The sequence below is a fragment of the Lagopus muta genome, chromosome 1, assembly GCF_023343835.1.
Source record: "Lagopus muta isolate bLagMut1 chromosome 1, bLagMut1 primary, whole genome shotgun sequence".
Classification (NCBI taxonomy): Eukaryota; Metazoa; Chordata; class Aves; order Galliformes; family Phasianidae; genus Lagopus; species Lagopus muta.
The window spans coordinates 131,352,700-131,374,656 of record NC_064433.1 but is presented as its reverse complement, the minus strand read 5'-3'; the positions used below and the strand labels follow the sequence as shown (position 1 = coordinate 131,374,656).

At 43.5% G+C, this 21,957-nt stretch overlaps 1 protein-coding gene across 5 annotated transcripts in view; it reads left to right on the top strand.

Moving 5' to 3' along the window:
* The first annotated feature begins 3,681 nt into the window (after positions 1 to 3,681).
* Positions 3,682 to 21,957, top strand: part of CRACDL (CRACD like) — a 62,550-nt gene continuing 44,274 nt past the window's right edge. Inside the window, exons 1-2 of one of the 5 annotated variants that reach the window (XM_048961601.1) lie at positions 3,682 to 3,869; positions 4,233 to 4,301. The gene's annotated coding sequence lies outside the window, so the exon portion shown is untranslated. Of the gene's footprint in view, positions 3,870 to 3,934; positions 4,027 to 4,232; positions 4,302 to 13,827; positions 13,877 to 14,528; positions 14,536 to 21,957 lie in introns of those variants that run through there. The other 4 variants (XM_048961590.1, XM_048961640.1, XM_048961622.1 and 1 more) reach the window with 4 other exon arrangements.

The following is a 21,957-nucleotide window of genomic DNA, read 5'->3' as shown; positions in this document are numbered from 1 at the left end:
TTACTCTTCAGTATAGGTGGTCTGGTTTTAGTTTGCGGGATTCTTCATTCTTTGGGGGACTCTTACTCAGCCACAGAAGTCATTTCAGCAGTCACCAGTTTTAAGAGGGTGGCTTGAAGTAATAGAGACAGCAGAATCAGATGTAATGACATTATATATTTCCTTACTATGCAGTTACTAAAAGGTACAAGAGAAAGTGATCATCTCAGAAGATAAGAAAAAGTCATTTGTTTTGCAGTCATCTTACCGTACTGATTTTTTAGAAGATGGTTACAAAGAAGTTTGAGAAATGTGATCTTAGTCAATAAGTCTATAACATACAGGAGGGGAATCAACTCTTTGAAAGGGTAGATAACTGCAGGACAAGGGGAAATGGTTTGAAGTTGAGGGAGGGGAGATTTAGGTTGGATGTCAGGGGGAAGTTCTTTACAGAGAGAGTGGTGAGGTGCTGGAACAGGCTGCCCAGAGAGGTTGTGGATGCCCCGTCCCTGGAGGTGTTCAAGGCCAGGTTGGATGGGGCCCTGGGCAGCCTGGTGTAGCACTAAATGGGGAGGTTGGTGACCCTGCATGTGGCAGGGGGGTTGGAGATTTGTGATTCTTGAGGTCCCTTCCAACCCTGTGATTCTGCGATTTATTAAGCCAGGGCCTTTTGCAGAAACTAATTTCTGAAAAGCTGCAGTGATGACTGACTTCCTTCTGACCCTGGCCATTCTGTGATTCTGTGATTCTATAAAATGAATAACCTATAACATAAAAGATGAGAAGGCAAAGTTAGATGAATGTGAAATAGATAAAATTGAGTTCTTCTTGGGAGTGGATGAGCTGTGCAGAGAGACATATCCTAAGATATAAATACTCCATAACAAAAATGATAACTTTTCTCTTTAAGATCATAAAAAGTCAGTACCTGTGTGCTCCCTAGCCAAATGTTACAGGAGGTAAAAGCTCAAAATTCTTCAGCAATTAAGGGAATATGAGGTTAAAAATATCAAGATGTAATAAAGTGCTTTTTGTCAAGTCATAGCCTTTGTTACCGGGGTTACATTATGGAAATGAGGAATTTGTGTTTCTGCATATTGCATCAGGAAAGAGATGGGACCAAAGAGAGCTTTGTCAGTCACAATGGTACATAATGTTCCAGTGACTTCTGACAGCACTTAGTTCCTGTTTGATTATTCAAGGTTAACAAAAATAATTCAGGTGGGGATATTCAGAGAGCACTGTAGAGGCAAGATCTCTGAAAAGTCAGAAACTGGAAGATACAAGAAGAGTTAATTGAGCTGTGTTAAATTTGTAGTGATCGTGACTGTTTCCTTATTGCTTTATTGCTGTTGCTTTATTATACCATGTTGTTTGGAAATAAATACATACCAAAATGTATTTATCATTTGTTTACATTTGTGACTCTTATTTACAACTGTCAGCAATGCCATACTTATAAACTTCACTTTCTTAAATTTTTTCAAATTTACCATTTACCACAATATTTTTTATGTAAGCAAACCTGCAAATGCTATTTGTGTTTTTTATGAAATAAGAGCATGCTAAAATCGATCTCAGATACTATGTGATGGTTCAAAGTTATCTGTTTGCATAACAGAGGACCCCATAGTATTTTTAAGATGTTCAGGCTTTCCTGCAGCACTGTTTTTGTAATTTCTAGCCACTGGTTTTGGATCTGTTTCAATTGATTTTGCTCAGCTATGGCAGTGGAATCTCTTACCATTTACCAACAGCAGTTATTTTACTTGAGGGCAAATAGCTGTCAGGATTTGAAGAAAAAAAACAAAGTAGATCTCGTATCCCCCATCCGTATACTCTTTATCCTAGAAGAAATGGAAGCTACTAATTATTCAGGACAGCATTTCTGCCAGCAGTATCATTCTGTGTAAGAGGAGGAATTCACTGTTTTGCTGGGTAGAAGTATTTCAGTGCTTTTCCTAAAATCCATGGAGACAACGTCTCAGCAGCGTGTCAAACTATATATCTCTGATTTATGCTGCTGTTTCTACTGAAAGTAAACCAGATTTATTCAGTTATTTTTGCATTCGGTCACTAATGAAGCTTTGTCTTTAGCAACTTGCAATCTGAGTTAAGACTGTATTGCCAGTGTTAAAACAGTGTTTTTAGTCCCTGGCTGGAAGAGCACTCCTCATGTAGGGCAGAATTGGAAGTACTAGCTGTGACACATGGTTTCACTTTCTTCCTTGTCCTCTGAGGCCCATTAATCAGTCAGTCTGCAACCACTACAGACCGTGGAGTGTGTGATCTTTTAATGAAAGATGCTCTTTTATTATTATTAGTTTTAATGTATCTTGCACTCAATCTCTCCTTCCGATCCTCTGGCCTTTCACATTCATTTCCAGCAGAGGGAGTATGTGGAATGAAGATGAGTAAATCACAGCTGTTGTGGCATTCACATACAGTTACCTAAACACGTGGAAAAATATTTCAGAGTTGATTTTACGCGTTGGATGCTTTCCACACAGAAGAAAAACAGCTTGATGAGGTGGATTTGGTTTGACTGTGCTGAAACTTACATTCTCATTTCATGACAAGGGTCAGCTGTTTCGTTCATAAACTCTGAGGAAATAAAGTTTATTATAATTAAAGTATTATGTATAAGACATGGCCTGAAAGGATGTCTCCATCCAACAGATTTTTTCACCTGGTTCTCTAGTAAATTATAATTTAACTTTTCTCTAGGCTCTCCCACATTTATTTTTATTTTATTTTATTTCCTGATGGGGAAGAACAAACATTTTTATCTTGAATGGAGCCTACACCCAAGCAATTACAGAGTACACAAAGCAAAAAGCATTGTTGTCAGAGCTGTGGTACAGCCTTGCAGGTGAACAACGTGCTGCACAGGTTTGCTTTAGACAGATATGCCTTCCTGCACACAGTAATATTGAAAATTACTGTTGACAGGATGGCTTGCAAGTTTTGAAAGTAGTACAACTCAACAGAAGTAGAATGGATAATTGAATTTCTCTCTAGGCCTGCAGTGACTGCTCTAGAAGTAATTCTGAATGATATTAGGTTGGATATTAGGAAAAGCTTTCTCCTCACAAAGAGCAGTGAGGCAGTGGCACAGGCTGCCCAGGGAGGTGGTGCAGTCACCGTCCCTGGAGGTGTTGAAGAACCGTGTAGATGTGGCAGAGGGACATGGTCAGTGGGCTGGGGGTGGGCTGGAGGTTGAACTTGATGACCTGAGAGGTCTTTTCCAACCTTAATGATTCCATGTCTCATTGACACCGAGTGTATGCCAGCTTTCCATGTTCATTTCAGCTTCCCTTACCAGCGTTATACAAAAGCAAAGCACCACAGCACTGCTCATTCCAACGCTTTCACCTCAAACAGCAAAGCTATGCAGTGTGCTACTTGTTCTCTGTTTGCAGGCAATCCTTGTGTTTTCTATGCAAAACCACAGTCCCCAGACTTACACCAGAGGGACAAAAAGGTGCTTGTACTGAAACTGAAGCCCGAAAGTCGGAGAGAAAATACTGAAACAGATTCAGTCCAAGGAGGGAAACTCTCCCCACAGGTGCTGCTTCTGTCCGTTCTTCCGACCGGATCGGACTCGGCCCAGAAGCCGTCCTCCAGCCCCGGCCTGCCCCGCCACCGCCCTTCACCTCAGCGCCGCGCCCAACGCCGCCTCCGCCTGCGGCGCTGCCGTCCGTGCCTCACCCTCAGCCCCGGGCGTGGCCGGGCCCGGTGGGGAGGAGCGGGGCGGGCGGCCCGCAGGTGCCCACAGCTTGGCTCCGCGAATGGGCTGCTACCGCCCGGTTCGCTCTCCGTCACCTCTCGGGCACTGCCGTCCTGCCGCCGCCGGAGAGCTGCGGCCTCGCTGCTCGCACGGGGCCCAGGTGAGCTAAGGCGGCTCCGCCCGGCCCGGCGCCTTCCGTGACTGTGCGGGGAGGCCCGGGAGGACGAGCGGCTCCAAGCGGACCCCCAGTCCCGGCCGCACCGCCGCCATTTCGAGGCGCGTCGTGGGGCGCAGGGAGCTGCGCGCGCTGTGGGCAGGTTCGCTCGCGGGCGTTTGCGTGCGGACGGGTTGCGGCTTTTCCCCTCGCTTCTCAAACTTCTCGTACAGCGCCGGCTGCTCCGGCCTAAAGGGGTCTTTAAGCCACGCGAGTTCCCTTTTGACGTCTGTCGGACATGAGGGCTGTAGTGCCGCTAGCCGGTTTTTCTCACGGTTGTGTTCGTGGCTTCTGTTAACAAATTTCCAGGCTGCTGCGTTGAGTTCGGATCGCCGCTGATAAACGCGAAGCCCCGCTGAGATCTCTTTGAGGTGGGAGGTCAGTGCCCTGCTGGGTTTGCCCCACACAATGAATTAAAAACGCACGTGTATGTTGAACACCGAGTATACTGAACACCGATCTAAGCGCTAATTGTTGGCATTCTTTCACGCCGGCTACAAATCTGTGTTTTCCCTGTAACTAATTTGATTCTATTTAACTTCCACAGACTCATGCACGCCTCAGGCTTTGCCCACATGTCAGTGCGTAAGACATAAAAAGGCCACCTGGGAGCGTGCATTGAGCTGCTTGCTGTTACATTTGTCTGAAGGGAAACGGTTGTTCCCAGGTGACACAAAGAAGTTCTTCCCCAAGTTTTTCCTCTTTCTGCTTTTCCACCATAAATCTGATATACCATAATTAGCTCCCATAAATCTTCCTCCTGCGGGAAGCCATGTTCACCCATCAGCTCTGCGTGTCCTCCTCTATTAATCATCATTAAAATGCTCATTTGCTTTATCACTTGCATGTTATTTGCCTCCAAAAATAGTAAGCGTGCATCAAAGCCTGTTTGCTGCTGATGTGGGGCTGTGTATCATTTCTGCACTGGAGTAATTCCGTGTCTCTTGTGGCAGTAACACCTGACGCCTGACCAGTTCTTTTCCACGCAACAGGATACGGGTTGGTTTTGATGTACATTTTAAGTGGGGGCAAGTTCTCATCAGCACTTTCTAAGGGGCAAAGATTACATTGCAGAAGGGAAAAATGTACCATTATTACTGGCACTCGCCTTGGAGCTCTTTAATCATTGAAAGAAGGAAGGTCAGGACAGGAGTTGGCTGATCATTAAAGGCAAGGGAGCAGGTGTGCTTGGCTCTGTCGTCGATGAGGTAGGGACTTCCTGTGGTTAGAATGGTGGTAATTGTCTTCTGACAACAGAGTTTATAGGCAGCATACAGTTTTGTTGCTTGTTTTCAAAGGAACTTTGTAAACTTCACTTTCACTGTGTTTTTAATTGGTGGTGGTTTCCCTTGATGGCAGCTGAACTACACTGCAGCAACACTCAGTCCCCATTTTTAAGGGAAGAGAGGGGAAAATATGATGGAAAAGGGCTCAAAGGCTGAGATAAGGACAGGGAAATCACTCACCAGTTATTGCCACAGGCAAAACAGACCTGATAGAGGGAGATTAATGCAATTTATTGCTGCTGATAAAAGACCAGAGCAGCAAGAACTAAAAGCAAACTAAAACCACCTTCTCCCTCTCCACCCCCTGCTACCTCCTGTCTTTGGGTGGTGGCAGCTCCCTCAGCCCTCCTGCCCCACCACAGACCTCTCTACATGGGCTGCAGCTCTGGCCCAGGCTGCTCCTGCAGGGGTACCCACAGGCTGTGCCTCCTCCAGGCCTCATCCACTGCTGCCCTGTGGCCTCCTCTGTGGCTGCATGTGGAGATCTGCTCTGTGCTGTGCTTGTGGGCTGCAAGGGAATGGCCTGCTCCTCCACGGGCCTCTTCTTGGCTGCAGGGAGCTGCTGCTCCAGCCTGGAGCACTTCCTGCAGGAACACTGATGCTGTGGGCAGGACTGAGCATGCCTTGTACCTGCTCCTGAGCTCCCCAGGGATGATAACCCTGCTGGCACCTTAGGCTGTCCTGTCTTGCAGGCTGTCAACAGCTCTGTGTTACAAGTTACGTGGCTGCTGATTCGTTCAGTATCCCCCGTCATGGCAGGAGGTTATCAAAGGACAGAAAAGAAGGAGATTTGTAACAACAGACTGGGCAATGAGCTATTACTGAGGAGCTAAAAATGTGATTAAATTATGGAAATGCCTCACAAAAATATTTATTGAATTAGCACGGCTACATTTCAGATTCAGCAGGACTGAACTGAACTTATCGATGCCCAATAACAGACAATCTCTCTGTTCGTGTCAATATTTAATGAATGGCTGCTGCCTCACCAAACATCCACTCACTCCAGTCCTGGTTGCAGATGTGCAGTTTGATGCCAGCACAGCCAGTACCCAACTGGAGCTGTGCAAGCAACTGTGCTGCAGGCTGAAACCCTGCCAAGCACCCACTGTGCAGAACGCAAAGGTGCTGTAGGTAGATCTGCTTTCACTTGTGTAGCACGTCCTGCATAGCTGCAGCGTGTAGCTCCTCCTGAGACCTTGCTTCTTAGAAGCCAATACTGCAGTGCACAGGTGATTTATCTTACATTTTCATGCATCTAGAAGTGCCTTCCTGGAACTGTAGGTGTTGATGAACCGAAATGTGTTCATTTTGTATCAACCCAAAACACTGAATTGACATTGACTTAGGTGTGCAAATCCACGCTGGGAGAAAGTAGAAGGATAGCTGAGCATGCCAGGATTGTAATTCGCTTGTGTAGAAAAGTTACCTAATTTCCCAGCTTTGCATACTCTGAAATAGAGTTAGCAATCACAGGAGAGAGAGAAATTCAATCATAAACCAATCAAATGTAATGTGCTCGTGCTATTAAACATACAGTCTTCTCCTACCGAGAGATGTAAGGTTCTCTGTTATTAAAGAGCAGAGAGGCTATGCAGAAGTGGAAGGAAACCATTCAGTTCTCCATTTTGTTACAGTGAAATAAATATTCATAGTAATAATTGTCCCTTAAGGAAGATGGCATTACCTGTATCCTGACATTTCCTACAGTCAGCAGAACTCCCTTGGAATTCTCCTTGTCCTTGCCATTTCACTTCTGCTCCATTGTGTGATGGTGATGGGCTGACGGTTGTAGCTGATGATCTTAGTGGTCTTTCCCAACCCTAATGAGTCTCTGATTGCCCACGAGATGAGGGCTGAACTGGGGTCTGCTTGTGCAGTCACTTGCAAAATCTTGGCCATTTGATCAGCATTTTCCAGGTGGATTTTGTGGCTTCTCCCAAAGCGCAGTGCAGGAGGTACGGCTGTATTTGGCTGTTCTGAAGTGCTTATAAAATAGAAGGTTCTAAAAACACATGTGAAAGGAAATGTTGCGAGCAGTGCAGTAATTCTGGGGTAACTTGATTTTCGGTGTCTGTAAAGTGTGAACACAGTACTGCAAAATTTGAGTGTAAAATGCCTACATCTGTTTGATGATTTGCAGCATGGGAGGAATTACAATCCTTGGCAGTTCAGAAAGAGGCAAACGGGTCTGCCAGCACCTGGGGAAATACAGACAGCAGCTGGGAGAGTAGCATAAATGTATTAGTAAACGTTTCTGCAAAACATGAGTAGGTGTTTCTGCAAAAGCAATCAGCAGTGTTGTTTCTCATACTGTTGAGGTTTGAGGAGTCATTCCCGTGGTTTCCAGGTTTACATGTCCAGCAGTGCCTGGTGCAGCCCCAGCTGGAGCCAGCTGGACTCCTCTTGCAACTCAGAGCTTCCCCTGCTGCATCTGTAGGAAACAGATCAACAGCAATGTGTCGGGGTGCCCTTCAGGATGCAGGAGGTTATCAGCATTCGGAGAACATACTCAAGCAAGCTTCGCTGTACTCATTAGAGATGTCTTAAATTCTGTCAGCTTTTGAAATAATTGAAGAGGAAAATGAAATTGATGAGTCGGGAAATGTTTGTGTCAAAACAGAGATAAGAGGCACTGTGGGATTTCTTTAGCTGTTTGTCAGCGTTTCGTCTTAGTGTCCCTGAAAGAGCCTCATAGAGTGTATTTACTTAAGGCATGCCAGTTTTTAGCCTGTTGATGCTCAAAGAGCGTGTGATAAAACTAGACACAGATTTCCTTGGTACTTTTCTCAACAGTCTCATTGGTGTCAACTGGTTTGAGGCAGAATTTATCAGTCAGCTGAGGCAGTATGTGGAGAGAGGGAGCAGAAACCCCCATGTGTATGAGATGGTAAGGGTTTGTGATGTATCTCTACAAACTGATGGAGCTATCACGAAACCAAGATGGAAGCACTTTAAAAAGACTAAGGAAAATAGCCTGACAGGACTCAAGTGCAACTTTGTCTTTTATGGTTACCCCTATGATTTCAGGTACAATGTGCAGGTCTGAATTTCCAAGGGGAAAACACACTCTGGAGAGTACACAGAGTTATTAAAAAGTGCTTCAGCTCTGTGCTGCAAAGCAAGTCTCCATCAACAGTTTATTATATTCCGTGGATAAAAAATACACTTTAACTCCATTTTTTTAAACAGCAAGGGAGGTTTTTTTTTCCCTTTTTTTTTTTTTGCAAGTCTATTTGTTTTGAACGACACTGAGTTTCCAGCTTTTCAGGGAGGTAATATTAAATGGGGTGCTTTGTTTTTCCATCTGAAGGCACCGAGCAGGGAGAAGTACTGCGGTTTTACACTTTTGTGCCTGCAAATGATAAAGCAAGATGGAAGGATTACCCAGTTTGTCCTTCTAAGTCTTTTCTTATCATAGCAGCTTCAGCAACTCTGCGATTTAAAGAAAAACAGAATAACAAAAGAACAGTTTCATCTTCTAACTCGCTAATACAATGCTATCAGCTGCTGGTATTTTTTGAATTATGGGTTTTATGTGATCAGATTTTTTTCTTTCTTAAAATGAAGAACATTCTAGAACTGAAGGACGAAGGTATAAATACAAAATGACATGTAGCTTAAAGAAGGCCTTGGATGTGTAGATAACGGGCCCTTGCATGCCATGAAAATTAGGCATCATAGAATCATAGAATGGCCTGGGTTGAAAAGGACCACAGTGATCATCTAGTTTCTACCCCCTGCTATGTGCAGGGTCACCAACCACCAGACCAGGCTGCCCAGAGCCACATCCAGCCTGGCCTTGAATGCCTCCAGGGATGGGGCATCCACAGCCTCCTTGGGCAACCTGTTCCAGTGCTTCACCACCTTCTGAAAAACTTCCTCCTAATATCTAACCTAAACCTTCCCTGTCTGAGTTTAAAACCATTCTCCCTTCAGGAACTCCTGAATTCTTACAGCTGTGATATTCTTTCCTTAAATTGGTGTCTCAAAGCTATTTGCAAGGTCTTGGGGCAAAAGTGTGGAGACATCAGCATCTGGGTGCTAGGTGTTAAAGAGAGGCAGATGCTGTCCATCCTTCTGACTACCTTTGCTTGCAGCAGGAGGACACAGTGCTGGCTGCTGTAGCTGTGGATGTTCTTACTTGGTGCAGTCGTTAATGCATCGCTAATGAGCGATCATTTTGCTAGCTAACAGCCCTGCAAAGCATCCAAGTGGCCTGGGTCTGTGCTTGTTGGGCTACAGAATGCAAGGATTCTCATTTCCATCAGTTTGCCTGCTGCTCTGCAACAAGAAGGCATGCGGTTTTCATCTCACCGAGATCTGCCATTTCCTTACTGGTGTGTTAGCTGAGAGAACTTACTGTACAGGGAAACACTGGGACAGGAAGAGAATTAATATGTCTGCTGACTGGTTGTAATCAGTGCACAGAAATAGGGCACTAAAGAAGTATAAGAGGACACTGAGATTTGTTTTCTGTCCCTGTCTGTTGCATCACAGTGTGAAGGTGCTGACTGAGCAGAGTGTTGCAGCATGTCTTCTGTTATTTGGAATAGATTGGGTAAGCTTTCACCTCAAAATCTTCATCAGAGAATGTCAGAGCTGGCAAAGCTGGGAAGATCTTCGGGGCAGAAATGAGGGATAACAAGAGATTGTTCCCAGGACATTTCTCTTGGGGCCAGGTGGAACTGAGGATAAAATCCTCAAAGGATAAACAGTGTCATTTTTATAAATGTAAATCAGAATCAAAACTCTTCAGGGATGGCGCGGTCTTCAGAAAAGCTATAGGTGGCAGCATCATAATAAAATAGTTTCTTTGGTGTCTGTGGAGACTATGTGTTGGGAACAGATGCACAAAAGAGTGCGAATGAAAAAGAGCAGATGAGAAAATTGTTGGAGCTGATCAGCAGTTAAGCCAACCGGTTAAAAAGGTCAATCAGTCCTCTCAATCTGCGTGTCCTCCGCTCTGTGAGCACAAATGAACATGCAGATGAGCAGAGTTCCCTCCTTCTGGCTGCCTTGCTCACTCGATCAGGGCAGCAGTGGCAGCTGGGTTTTGCTAGCGCTGGCACATCCTCCACGCATGCAGAAGGAAACGCTGTCCTTATCAGCAGTACTCTTCTGCCATCTGGAAAGGGAGCTTTTAAAGAAAGGCAAGTGTACTTGAGGGAGGAGAACAGGACTGTTGTGAATCCTCACAAGTGGCTCGTGACCACTGACTTTTGGAGAGGAGTGCTCACGCTTTATGACAGCAGAGCCTGTTCAAGTATCTAAACCTTGGCTTCCAAAAGTCAACGCACCTGAGTTACCTTTGAAAAAAACCGTGACTGGGCTTGCTACAAAAAGAAAAAAGCATTTTTTATTTCAATCCCTCCTGCTTTCTATTAAGGCTTCTGGGAACAGTGAATGTGCCATATTAACTTGTATCAGTACATACTACCATTTTTCTTTCCAGTGTGCTAATTGTTTTAAACAGAAATGAGGCATTCTTATTTTCACAGCCCGGAGAGGGCATTAAGCCCCTCTGGCAGGGTAAACATTCATTTTCTGTCTCATGCAGATGTATCCCTCCAAAATTGCTTAGTCCCAAATTATGTCAGTAATATACAATGTGTGATTCATGGATTTCTTGTTTCTTGCAAGCTTGCTTTGCAAGGAGATACTGTCCCATATACTGCTCTCCAGCATTCACATCACATATGTACTTACCTCAGAGGTTATTTGATTCAAAATAATGGGAACTCTGGTAGACAATACATGTGAAATTTTTATCTTCAAGCTCCTTTTTACATCTTTCTTTAAGTGAGATGAAAGAAGGAAGAAAGGATGCTGCAGCTGACTGTGAAGTCGGCTTATCTATCTGAAGAAATTGATGAAGAGTGTTGTGATTCTTTACTAGTTTAGTTTCTTTATTAAAAAAAAAAAAGTGAGGTGTTAAATATCTATTGATGTTTTAAATTAACATAGATTAGAGTTCTACATAACACATCTGTGAGAGGATGCTGGTGAAGAAGTGAAGTAACTGTGAAAATTATTTGTGCTTTCTTTTGACTGCTTCTCTTTTGCTTCCTCAGAAGCCCTTTCACAGCCAGGTTAATACTCTGCTGTTTCTGCCTGTCCTCCATTTGATGCTATCAGGCACTGCTGCAGCTTACCATCACAGCTCCTATGGAAGTTTCACTTATTTGCTCAAAGGTAGATTTAAGCCAGATCTCAAAGCAGAACATACAGGTATTATTTAATTGGGAGAAGGAGGAAAAGGCTGATAGTATTTTGTATTTTTCTTTCTGAAGCCAGCAAAATGGGTTAGAGACGTTGTATTTGGGTGTCTAGAGATTAATAGAGTCATGTCTCTTGCACAGAAGCTTTTAACATCTTCAGGAATATGACTCCTGTCAGCTGCAGTGGGAGGGGGGCACTCAACCTTCTGGAGATCTCACTGTACTTTTTAATGGTCAGTGATTCCTATTCAGTGCTGACTGCCATCTCTGTCTTTAAGTGTTTAACATCTCTGAAAACTTGACTCTCCAGAACTACATCTGAACACTGAAAGGTCAGAGGACTTCTACATTTCTGAGCAGTGGATGTGCTGCAGCAGTACTATAGCTCTGTCTGGGTAGTATCTGTGTGTGTGTTATTTTCACTTTATTTTCCTATTTAGCTTTCAGGGAGAGGAAGCTGCGTACGTGCCCCAGATCTGAATGGTCTGAGGAATAGGATATAGATGATAAACCTATGTTCCCAACAGGAGCATCTCTGCACTGGAGTCTGCATTCAGATTGGTGTGCAGCCGTTCAGGATCTCAGGTTGCTGCAGCAGTCCTGGCCAAGGTCCTGGAGTTAGATGAGCTGCTGGTGGTTTGCAGCAAGCACTTGGGATGTGGTCACCCTCTTCCAAGTACCGAGAGAGCGGAACAGTCCAGTTTGAAGCCATTGGCTTCAGCATCATCATGCAGCTTGATAGCATTTGCTTTACAAGAGCAGACACAGCCTGAGGCACGCCACGCAGAGTACTTGATATGGGCTGGAGTGTATCAGTTGTATCAAACACAGTGATTTTGATGTTGCCCTGAGAGACTGTAAATGAGAATTTAGTTATATTGGAGGGGAGGGGAAATCACTTTGTCTGTTTCAGTTTTTTTTATAGCACAGTTCTAGTTTCTGTGCCAGGCTGTAATATATTTTTGTAGTACTGTATGAATGATTTGTGTTTGATCCCACAAGGAGAGAGAGCACTTGCAGTCAGCAGGGCAGGAGAGGTCATTTATATGTTGCTATGAAAGGCAGTGGAAGCAAATGCCAAGCTTCCCACTGCCAGGATGACACTTCTCCTGACACGTCTGAGTCAGAGGTAAGGTCAATGGGCAGCAGGGTGCTAGTAAGGGTAGGGCTTCCCAGGAACACATTATTTGCCCTAGGAATGCTTACTGCTGCGTTCTTTTTTTCCGCATTAGATTTTAGCCCCTAAGCTAAAGATGATCTCACACAGCGCTGCTCCAACAGCTGCTGTAAGCAGAAGACATTCTGGGTTTAACCAGGCTCTGATGATAGATCATACGAATCTGATAAATTCTTATGACAGGATTTGTGGCTTTGAGGTTCATTGCAGGAGCCAGATTGTGCTTTATTTGCTGCTAAGGCGTAATAGAATGGCCCATTGATTTCTCTGCAGCCAGGTCCCCCAAGGGATTTATTCATTCAGGGATTAAAATTGTTCCACGGTTGTCTGATTTGTTTAAAACTTATGTGTTGCTCTTAATTGGAGATAGTGACCTCAAAAATAACTGAAGCTTTCCATTATCCTTATGTGGATGAAAAGGTGTGAAAAAAAATATAGCTATTGAAGTATTTTACACCTCCAGTTTTATATATCCCTTGTTTCTGTTTGTGTTGAGTAAAAAAATGAGTTGAAGTATCTGTTTGATGAACTGTGGAAGGAAGCCAAGAATTATTTTAACAAATGTTTAGCTAGCGAAAAGTGAGTAACTATGCAGTTTCTCTGGGGCTTTCATAGGGTGTGGGTCATCTTCAATGTCAGCTCCAATCTGTCTTATATGTAGAAGAGCGTATAGTGTGAGTGAATTGACACGGTCTCCTCATAAGTGTCATGTTTCTCAGAAACAGCTGATTAACGTTGAGAAATCGTGGCACATATTGCAATCAGCTGACAAGGATAAGGAGATTCAGAAAATCTGATCTTCTCTTTGCTGGACAGAACTTCATAGATACCTGCTTCCCCTGTCTACATATCTGAGGGAGTGCGGCGTTGGGTCCCGTGACAGTAACATGTCTGGTAAGCGGGGCTGCAGAACACAGTGGTAAGCACTACTGGCTCCTATGGAAGACTGAATGGGCCCAAGACAGGAGAGGGGACCTGATACCACAGCTCCTATGAATGTTGGGTCTTGTTGATGGGCTACAGAGTTGTCTTCTTTCTGTGGCCTCGTGGTTGTGGCTCTCAAGATTCTTTGGACAGGTGTGCCATCATGAATTCTTTCTGAAGAGAGGAATCAACAAAACTCAACCTAAGGAGGATCTGCTGCTTCCACTTTTGCACAGGCATTTGAGAACATGGAGTAATGTGCGTAAATAAACCATGCTTGGGCAAGTCAGAACGAGGAACTGCTGCAAGATCAGAAGCTGGGTTGTGAACCAGGACTCACTCAAGGTCAGACTCTCAAAGCTTAAGTTAAAAACGGGCAATTTTTAGTATGTTTTAGCTAATGATTATTTCTGGTGATGAAGCAGAACCATTCCTGATGTTTTAAAATACGGATATCTGCACTGGAAAAGGCTCCCCAGGGAGGTGGTTGAGTCACCATCCCTGGATGTATTTAAAAGCCATTTGGATGTGGTGCTCAGGGACATGATTTAGCAGAGGGTTGTTGGAGTCAGGGTAGTATGGTGAGGTTGTGGTTGGACTCAATGATCTTGAAGGTCTTTTCCAACCTGAGTGATTCTGTGATTCTATGATTTGCAATAGCAATCTTAAGGAACATCTTATTTGTCCAGTAGCATCAGCTGCTTCTGTGGACATGCCATTCTGTTGTTCTTGTAATCTTCTTGGATAAAGAGGCTGTGTTGAATTTTACACTTTCTCTGAATTACAGCCATTACTTCAGTAAAACTGAACTCAATTGCAATGATAACTTGGGTTATTAATTCTCCCCAGTTGTTATTTTTTTTTTTAGCCTGAAATTTAACAATGGAAATATGATAAGGGAAGAAGACATTGCTTTCCCAGGCACAAGCTGAAATCATGAGGATGTAATAATATAATGCTGTGTATCTGATCTTCCAGGATCTCAAGTGAGCTTCAACCTTTGGGTAGGTGAAGTTGAAAGTTTCCATGGGACTGAAGATTGGTCTTTTTTAGAGATACCAGAACCAAGGAAATAGTCTGGTTCCTCTTTGACAAGAGTGTGAACATGGTATAGATAAGGATAGTGCCAGCTGACCTACTGCTTTGAGAAAATTCTACTCTTTGAGCTGGTTACCATCACTTGTACAATTCAGCACTGTTCACATAAGCATATGGAGCTTTCAGTTAGGCCTTTGCTGAAGTGCTTGGGCTTACTGGCAATTAGACCATAACATTTAATTCTAATTCTATACTTTTTATTCATGCTGCTTCAACTGTCTGGTTTAATAACCAGCTTAGCTGCACTGCATGCTTGTTCTGAATGAAAGCCACTGACTAATCGCAGCACTACTCTGGGTTACATCAGAAGGCCACGTGTACAGATAAGTACATCTCAGTGTGAATCTTCATGTCAGATTCAGGAGTACTTTGGACCTACGCAGTGGTGTTCAGGCTTCAGCTCTGTAGCTGGAATGTTGTTGGCAGTAGGGCTGAGGCCTCGAAGCCTGGGGAGAACAATATGACCACGGAGGTGGCAGCTTCTCCTGGGGGCTTCCCAGCTCCATCTCCACTAAAAGAACTGCAAATTCTAATGAGAAGTATCTCACTGGTTTTCCAACCACACCTGCCTCTACTTACAGGAATAAATTTTGTCAGCTCTACGTCCATAGTACAAAGCCTCATTTCCTGTTAGCTTTTATTACCTGATTAGCTGTTATTTTGGTAGCCCATATTTAAAGCATGATGCAAAATACAAGTGACCAACATATAGATTAGTCAGTTCTCATCGTAATATTCATAAATGACTGCATGATAATTTTTTTCTCCATCCACCCTTTAGGAATGAGTTGGTTGGAATTTACAAATCAACTGCAACACTATTAACTGTTTGCTTTGGTATCAAATTTGGACTAAAGCTAAGAGCTCCTATCAGCTCAACCCAAGAGTTTGCTGCAATGTCGTTACAATACTTTATGTTCCATAGTGAGTCAGTACAGCAATCTGGGGACAATGATTTAATAGGTTACAGTAAGGGAGAATAAACTATTTGCTGTTGTAGGTGGGATAGGAATGTGCAAATTTTCTACTTACTTCAAAGATTCTTCCTTAAAACGAGCTTCAAATTTTAACTTGTCTTCCCGGTGTTTCTTTTTGCTTAGGAATAACAGATTGTCAGGTACTAGGAGAAAGCAACTTCAGTTCATAACTGTTGTAATCAATTGTGTTGTATGGGGGTGGTCAGATAGTGTGTTGAGTATTAAATCAGAATGCCCTGACCACCTTGTGCAAACTGCTAGAAAAGTGCACTATTTACTTTGCTGAGTCAAAGCTTGGATCTGAGCGTGCCAGAATCGAGGTTCGCTGTGAAGCCATAACCTGCCTCTGGCATGTGGAGGCAGCTTCACTGAGGTTACGAGGAGCTGAGTGTAATGGAGGAAATGAATACAGCTATTGCAATGATCTCAACTGTAAGAAGTTATCAGTGAAAACAGTGGCTTTACAGTGAAAGCCAGAATGGAAGTTAATCGAGAAATGAAGACGTTGAGTGCTGCATAAATCAATGCTGATTTCAGATAGCTGTAAAAGTGAGGTTGTAAATGGTTCACATTCAGCTGTCAATTTCAAGGCTTTCAGAACCAATTAAGAGAGCAAACTGGACTTAAATGTCATTGGAGAAATAAAAACTGTGCAAGTCCCATTTTCTTAAAGGCACTGTAAAATTTAAAGATTAGTTCCAGATTAGCAAGCTGTTTTGCTCTGCTGTGTGGTTTTCAAGTCATTTGGTTAAAAGAACATGCCCATCTAATTTTATCCTGCAGATAGCATTAGAAACAAAAGATACTGAAAAAGGAGAAGGAGCTTTTCTTTTTCTATTTTGCTGCGTTTAGGTGGCATTTTGGGTATCTTAAGGTTTTATTGCCTGTTTTCTCTCACTCCCCTTCTCTTCCCGATGTCTCTGTTTCTTGACTCCAGCAAAGGCCAGTGAGAGCCTGCACCAGGATCAAACCAGAGGAACAGACCATAGGCAAAATGTTCTGTCAGACTCATGGAAGAGACTGAAATCGGTGGCAGGTGCATGAGAACAAGGAAAGGAGATGGTTAACAATAGTCTCATTTGCACTAATTTTTCATCCTGCTTCTTCAGAGGGCACATGCAGCAATAGGGCAGACAGTGCCCATTTCTTTCTTTCTGGCTGTCAGCTCAGTACACAGGTACCCAGCTGCCAGACCACTCTGTGTCAGTCCCAGAATCACCTCTTGCTGTGATGCCAGCTGGAAGGAAATGGAGAGAAATGGTGCTTCTGCCCAGCTCCTTCAAGGTGTGCAGCAGGAGGAGGAACTCAAGGAGGTGTCCTCTGGATGACTGGAGCAGCGCAGCTGGCAGATGCAGCTGGTATTGCTGTGCATTGTAAGGAGATGCCAGTCATTTCGTCATTTGTGCAATAACAGCTTGTCCTTTCACTGGACGTTGTCCTTAGCCAGTAAAATAACTTTGATGAGTAATTATAACTCGGTAAAGATTGAGGTTTAACAATCTGGAATGGATGCAATGGCATCGTCATAAATGCATGCAGGACGTACTTATATACACAAGGGGAAATGAGCCATAGTGGTACTTCGTACCTAACTACTCTGTACTGATAGCTGCATAGCAGACATTGTTCTTTTTTTTAGCTTGCACGCCCCAACCAACAGGCATCTGGCTTGTGCACTGTACCGTACTGTGCATATTATAATGGGTTATCTGTTGTGTGACTGGGTGTGTTTGCATTAGCTTTAGCCGAGGTGGAACAGTAGCTGTAGGCAGGCAGAGACACGGACCACAGTGCAGACTCGCCTTGCCCTCTGGGGACTGAGAGACCTGATGAATCCATATTGTTCTTTTTCTGCATTGCTTTTGTTACACTGGGGTGGGCCCAGCCCCAACCTAAATAATCTCACTATATAATGTGAAAGCTATTTAGCCCTAATGAAAAGGAGAAAAGAAATAAAGCTCCTTTGTTCCCCATCTCGCCTCTCCTTTCCCCTGGAGATCCTCTCGTGGTTTCCATGGATATGCAGACTGGTGGTGTGGTCTTGTCCTTTATTGAGTGCACCTATTAACATCTGTACCAGTGCAGCTCTCAAACACAGGCCTGGCTTGTGCTATCTCTGGTGCTGTTTTATGTTTTCCTGTGACACATTATTTTTGGCTGCTTGTTCCACCTTTTTGAAGCAGCATAATTTGTCAGTGAATGTTCAGGCTTTCATTCATGATGATGACAATCAGAAATCTGCTTAGCATGAGCCACTAACATGAAGTACATAAAGCAGCTTGGGAATTTCAAGAAATGTGTTTCTCAGCACCACTCACGAAGTACGTGAAGCATCAGGTTATATTAAGACCTGGAGCAGGTGGTGCAGTGCAATACAGTTCAGTAGTGAAGGAATTTGCATTGAAAAAGAATTTGTGCAACTTATTCTTCAGTTGTGATCCACTCTAATTGTGCTTGATTTGACATTGAGTAATTAGGGAATCTTCCTTTTGGCTTCAAGGAGCATTGGACACCAAGCAGGTGAGGTAGGTTTGTTATTGCGTAACTGAGGTTGCAAGCCATAGTAAACTAAAACATACCAGCTCTATAGTGTCATCTCTTACTGAATGCAATGAGATCTAGCCTCTGCAACCTTCGTACTTCACTGTGCGATGCAAAGCTGAGGGCCAGCAGGTTGTTTGGATGTCATCTGTGTCATCAAAAGCTCAGGAGAAGCAGCAAAGGACAAGTATGTAGGCAGATTAAATCATACAATGAAACAATGAACTATAGGAGCTCTTAAGCATTCATTCACTTAGACTGTTGGGATAAACAATTGGTCTTTTGTGGCATTCAAGAGTGAAATGAATATTTTTGTCATGAAATAAGTGTCTTGACTGTCCTAAAATACCTTTAAGAGTGAGCAACAGTAATAACAAGAGGATTAGAAAATGTTTTTCTTTCATGCATTGCTTTGGCTCTGATTTGTCCAGAGTCATTCAAGATCTTCTCAAGTATGAACAGCACCAAGCTTTATACTGCTCTTATTATTTAATTGTATTCTTGTAGCATTCAAAGGACTCAGCCAACACAAAAAGCTGTTGTGTTTGGAAATGTGCAAGCAGTCCAGAGAGTGTTCTCTGGAAAATTCTGACTTTCAATTGAGAGGTTGGGTAAAATGTGCACGTTCAGGCAGCTCAGTACCATCTTGTGTTAGGCATGAGAAGGGGTGATGGCCACTTGGCATCTTTTCTTTCCTCCTCCCTCGGCTGGGTGCTGTGAAAGGTGGGTGCACAGGACACATATCCACATAAATTTTTCCCCTAGTTCTTTCTATCACCTCACTAAAAGCAAGACAGTTCCCAGAGTTTCTGAAAAAATAATGCAGAGGATCTAAGCCTTTTTTTTTTTTTTTTTGGTTCAGCATTTGTTTCTCTTGGAAGTGTATGTGCAATTCTTTGCTGTTAGCTGCTGCACAACATGAGAGTTTTTCATTGTACAAGGCCACGCAGTGCCAATAGCGGGAGCTGCAAATCCTTCTTTTGAGCCACAGCCACTCTGCAGTCCCTTTCCATCTTTGAGAACGCACGCTTCAGGTCACCTCACTACTTGTCTTTCTTAGCTTTGTGCTTTGTTCCCTCTTAGAACTTTGTAATAGCCCTCAGACACAAGAAAGGAGAAAATTACTATTGGTCAAGTGCAGCCTTGTCCAGACCTGCCTGTCTGCCTGCAATACTATTTTGAATGCCAAGTCAACAGCAAGAGTGAATCAATGCTCTGAGATCAAAAAGCAAGTGTATTGTTTCACTGTTTGGACCAGCAGATGGCAAATGTAGAGGAAAAAATCCATCTTAGAGCCAGTCTAGGGAACAGACATTAAATAAAGCCATCTGGCAAATGTATGAGGGGAAAGAAGAAGATGAGACCAAGGTTTGCTTTAAGTACCTGCTTACAACTGAGACGGAGTTGCTGGGAATTCATGTAATAGGGAGCAGACTTTGGCCTCGTAGGAAATTTTGTGAAGTGTTGAGAGCTTTGGCAGTGCTGAGAACTTAGACATAAGACACCAAAATGCCAAGCAGAGAGCCTAAGAAGCAGCAGCATTTCTGTCTTTGTGAAACTGCCATGGTACTTAATGTAGAAGGGTAAATAGAGCTATGTTCACTCCACTGCAGGGCTGAGAAGACCACATGTAAGAATCTGTGTCGTAGAAAAGGACTAAGAACAGACACAGAGAGTAAGCAAGGAGGGCGGGCTGATATATTCCAAATTCTGAAAGGCATCAATACATGTGCCTTTGTGCTGCTGCCATCACAGATTGTTACTTTGCCACATTACTTTTATTCCCAGAGAAGGGAGATGTGTGTGGTTTTGCACTTAGGCTATTAAATAAAGTTTCTGAAGAGAAACACAATTCATTGGAAAAGGAAATTATATTTTACAGAAATGCCCAGCCTTTCATTTGGAAACTTGCTTTCAGGGAATGTGATTTCAGAGCCCAGAAATCTAGCAGATGTTATTGCTATTTTTGCTTTACAGGTCAGTGCTTTGGATTTTTTATAATCTGAGAAGTGCACACAGCTGCCAGCCTGCCTTTATGGTACAAAAATTCAGTGCTGAATCTTATTCCTTATACGTCTGCTTTATTTTTTTTTTTTTTCCCTGATAAAATGGGAGGAGTGTGGTTCATCATTTGCCCGGGGAGGTGGTGGAGCAGCCATCCCTGGCAGTGTTCCAGAGGCTGGATGAGGAGCTACAAGATATGGTTTGGTAGCTTCTGGTAGCAATGGTAATGGGAGGATGGTTGGACTAGATGATCTTGTAGGTCCTTTCCAACCTTGTGAGTCTATGATTCTATGACCTTGAAAATCCAGGTTCTCCAGTAACTGGCAGTTTGGTTGGCAGACCAACTCTCACCATTATTCCCATAAAGAGCGACTGGGGCATTATTTTACAATGTTTTCATCTTTGTGTCCAGCATGTGCCATTAAACAGAAAGAATGATACCAACACTTGGACATAATCTGTAGTAATATGAAAAACATCAGTATTGTAGTGTCAATTTTTATTGCTTCTGTTGATAATGAGGCTCATGTGCATGATGACATCACACCTATATTTTGTGTGTTATCAGTTTCAGACATTTACTTTGAAAATGGTTGCAACTCACTGAAAAAAAGTTTCCTTCCAACTTGTCAGTGTTGCTGCTGATCAGTTATTGCATCTGAGAAAGTCTGGTTGTCTTTATTTTCCCTGAGTATCTCATAGCCAGACTAACAAAAGACAGTATTTCTGTTCCTCTGCTCTGATGAATAATTCATCACCCTGTACTTTTTGTGCTAAGTAAATTTGAACTATTTCTCTTGTAAATGTTATTTACAAGGCAGCCCTGGACATGCGGAAATTTGTTTGCTGCCTTCAGGCACGTCATCCTCTCGTCACTGAGAAGGAAAGTAAGTTTCTTCCTATTAAATATTGGTTGAGGATTTGCCCTGTGCCTCTGTGAATGGTGCAGGGATCCTGCCAGGATGTCAGGGCTGGGGGGAGCAGCAGTGGCATGAAGCTGGCAGCATCGCTCAGCTACACTTCATCTGCCTGAGCCTTAGCTGTTTGGTCCTGCACTACAGTGTACACCAAGGTGCTCCTGGGTTGCCTGCAGATTACCACAAGTCTAGATGTTGGCAGAGAGGCTTGGAAAGTGTCGTTAGGCTTTCCCTGCTTAAACTCGAGCTGTGTTGAATTGTCTGCTTTGCACTGCCTTTAGAACGCAAAGCCGAGTAAAGCAAATTTTGAAAGGTATTTTAGTAAGAGGTGTGTTTGATGGGTTCAGTACTTTAGCATCCTTCTGTATTCATCAAGGACATCAAACCTTTCATTGAACACCTTCCCCTGGAGAAAGCAAGTGCCTTGCTAAAATTGGCCTGCAGGCAAAGTGCAGCAGGTAGGAGGAACTGCTGCCTTCCTCTTACACACTGCATTTGGTCACATCTTCAGCTGGCATAAAACAAAGCCTGTGGCTGACACAAGAGGAAGATCTGACTGGCTGCTTTTAACAAAACAGGAGGGCTTTTCTTCACCCTACCCAGAGCCATTTTGCTGCTTGCCCATTTGTGCTGCTCAGTCTGGAGGGGAGGCAATGTGGCCATTTTGGGCTCACGCTTCGGCCAGCATTTCCAGCAGTGCTGCTCTTGTCTGCAGCCTTTTGCTAGCTCTCAGACAGAAGTGCTCTACTATTTGGCAGTTTTCACTTTTTTATTGCCTGTTATCATTCTGCTTCACTTACCATTCTTTTTCTGACTAGTAGAAATGTAAAGTTTCTCTCAAGTCTTAACAGAATTTTAGTTGTGTTTGAAAGCAGCTGAAAAATGAATG